We start from the raw sequence: 3,386 nt of genomic DNA, 5'->3' as shown, positions 1-3,386 counted from the left end.
GTGGATTTGAGTGTTCTGGGTCTTCACTGTAATCCCTTTCATCTGCCCAGGCTTTAGAATCCTTCTGTATAACACTTTTTTTCCTCCTTGAATTGATCCTGGAAAATCGATGTAGAAAGTACTGAGCCCACACGGTAAGAGAGAGTGTAGCACTCAGAAGAGGCACTGAGCCAGGCGCACAGACAGGAAGAGACTCGCGTCTAACACTTTTATTATTTTGGTTTTTTTATTAATATTTACTTATTTATTTTGAAACAGGGTCTCACTATGTAGGTCAGGCCGGCCTGGAACTCACAGAGATCCACCTGCCTCTACCTTCCAGGTTACTGGGATTAAAGGTGTATGGCTCTATGCCTGGCTAATTTTTTTTAAATTTCTGAAAAATACATTTTATAAATTACATTTAGTGTGTGTGTGTGTTTGTGTGTGTGTGTGGTGTGTGTGTATGTGTGTGTGGGTGTATATGAGTGTGTATGGTGTGTATATGAGTGTGTATGAGTGTGTGTGGTGTGTATATGTGTGTGTATGTATGTGTATGAGTGTATGTGTGTATGTGTATGTGTGTATGAGTGTATGTGTGTGTGTAGTGTGAATGAGTATATATGTGTATGCATGTGTATATTGCGTGCATGCATGCATGTGTGTATGTATGTGTGTGTGTGTATGAGTATATGTGTATGTGGTGTGTGTATATGTGCATGTGTAGTGTGTGTGTATGTGTGTGTGAATGAGTGTGTGTGTGTATATGTGTGAGTGTGTGTGTGTGGTATGAATGAGTGTATATGTGTATGTGTGTGTGTATGTATGTGTGTGTGCATGCATGCATGCGTGTGTGTGAGTGTATGTGTGTGTGGTGTGAATGAGTGTATATGTGTATGTGTGTATGTATGTGTGTGTGCATGCATGCGTGTGTGTGTGTGTGTATGTGTGTGTGTGAGTGTGTGTGTGCGTGTGTGTGCTTATACATCAGGAGACCAGAGGGCAGTCTGCAGTAGCCAGTTTCTCCTTTCACCATGTGGATTCCAGGGAATGAACTCAGGCCCTCAGGCTTGGCTGCACGTGACTTTACCCACTAAGCCATCTCAGGTTTTTTATTTATTTACTCTTGAGACAGGATCTCATGTAGCCCAGGCCAGTCGCAAGCTCAGTACATAGCAGAGAACGACAACACCGAGATTACAGGCACACCAGCTTTACGGGGCATTGGGAGTGGAGCCAGGACTTCATGCATTCTGGGCAAGCATTCTACCAACCCCCAGCACCCAAATTAATGATGCCTCTTTTTTTCCCTTTACTGGAGATAGAACTTAGAGCCTAGTGCATGCTACGCAAACACTCTAACCTAGAAGGATTTCAGAGATTTTCATTCAGTTCCTCCTCCCACAGTACCCAGCCTTTCACTTCCAGAAAAATGTGCTCCTGGTACATCCAGGTGTCTCTTCAGGTACCTGATAACCTAGAGGATAGAGCCCCCAAGAGGAGCCTGCTCCCACAGCCTGGATGTGTCCTCAGCACACAGTCCTGTGACTAGAACCCGGAAGGTGGGAGGTGGGACAGAAAGGCTGTTTTTTGGTGTTTTTTTGTTTGTTTGTTTTTTGTGGATACCCTTGGCACAGAGCCCCAGAACTTGGTGTCCACTCATCTGGGCCATGTCCTCCACAGCAGCCAAGGCTGGAGCTCTGTTTGCCTGGAGCACTCTTGTTCTTAGAAACGTCTTAGTAAGAATCTCTCATAATCACTCCAGTGTGACTTATAAAGGTTTCGCCTTGGGCACTAGTGCTCTGGAGGAGAGAGCTCTCCCAGTTCCATAGATGCTGGGGTTGGGGGGAGCTACCACAGAGCATGGCGATGTCTCTCTGAGCTCCTCTTCCCCTGCCCTACCCATCACGGTAGTCTTTGTCATTCCATCCCAAGAACAGGGTACACTGCATTGCAAAGCAAGGCATCCTCCTCATGGAAGAAGATGGAATCTATGTGATAAGAGTTCAGAACTAGGCTGTGAGGGTGGGATAGAAGGTGACAGCAGCCTTGTGGGAGACAATGTCCCCGCCCTGGATATGACAGCCCAGGTCAGGGCAAAGCAACACATAAGCACAGGCTTTGCTCCAGATTGTCCGGGAGCCTCATGTTTACTCTTGGTGGCCCCTGAAAAGAATTGAGGAGGAATCTCGGTGCGGCGGCACTCATCTGTAGCCCTAGTCCTGAAGAAGCTAAGCCAGAGACGTGAGGTTTGAGACTAGCCTGGGCTACAAGGGAAGTTCCAAATCATCCTGGAGCCACATAGTAAGACCCTGACTCAAGGAATTGAAAAGAAAGGTGGGGAGGAAGAGTTTGAGGCTAGGGGAATTGGTCTGCGTGTTGCCTCTGACGACAGAGTGAGTCTACTCTGGAAACCGTATCCAGCTCTCTTCAGGGCTGAGAATAACGTAAGGTGTCACTGAGCCATCAGCGAAGCAAGGGTACGGTAAGGAGACAGTGGCCTGATGTCAACTTTAATAAGGGTGGCAGCCAGATGGTAGGCCAGCTGCAGAGAACAAATGAGCTTTGTGTGTGGGCGGCCAGATGTAGGGAGGCGTGGGCATAACCAGGCAGTGGGGCCAATGTCTTTAGAGGTGCAAAAGAAGTGGGGAGCCAGAGGGCAAGCTGTCTGTGAAAGGCTTGAGGTCAGGTGACCCTGTCTCCAGCTTCGGGAGGTGACTGTCCCCTGAGAAATTAATGACACAGTTGGGTGGGCTTTTATCCAGGGAGGCTGTTTAACCTCTGGAAATTGTAGCTGACAAAATACTTTACGCTTTGCCGGGTGAAGCGGGCCCTTACATCACAGCTTCTGTAAGCAGCCCAGCCACCAGCTGCTCTTCCCTGGACTGGAGGACACTGCTCAGAGTTGGCGCCTGGGAGGAGACTGAAGAAGCCTCACTAGCTAAATGATGCCCTGTGCCTTTAACCGGCACCTCCTCCCTTCCTCCTTCTGGTACCTGTTGTATCATTGTCTGGAGTGCCTGCCGCCAATCCTGTCTACTGCCCTCCTACCTGGGTGGCCCACCTCAAACTCTGTGTCCTCTAATGCTCAGTTGCTCTCCTGCAGGTCTCAAGTTGTCTGCCGCACTTCCCAGCATGTACATTCTGTTTTTAGGACACCCAGTTCTAGCTCCAAGGCACACTGATCTTGTCCTACCCCCACCCAAAGGTATGTGAATGAGCTTCAGAGAAACCCTGTGGTTGAATGGGAAATAATGTGTGAAATTAAATATGGGGGCCAATGGGATGACTCAGAGGGGTGAAAGCCATTGTCACAGACCTGCAAGTTGTCTTCTGAACCTCCACACACATGCTGTGGTACACTTGCCCACACACAAACATACACACAGGAAATAAATGAGCTGGGC

This window comes from Rattus norvegicus, chromosome 10 (assembly GCF_021556685.1).
Source record: "Rattus norvegicus strain SHRSP/BbbUtx chromosome 10, alternate assembly SHRSP_T2T, whole genome shotgun sequence".
Lineage (NCBI taxonomy): Eukaryota > Metazoa > Chordata > Mammalia > Rodentia > Muridae > Rattus > Rattus norvegicus.
The sequence above is the reverse complement of the archived record's forward strand: the minus strand, read 5'-3'. Positions refer to the sequence as shown.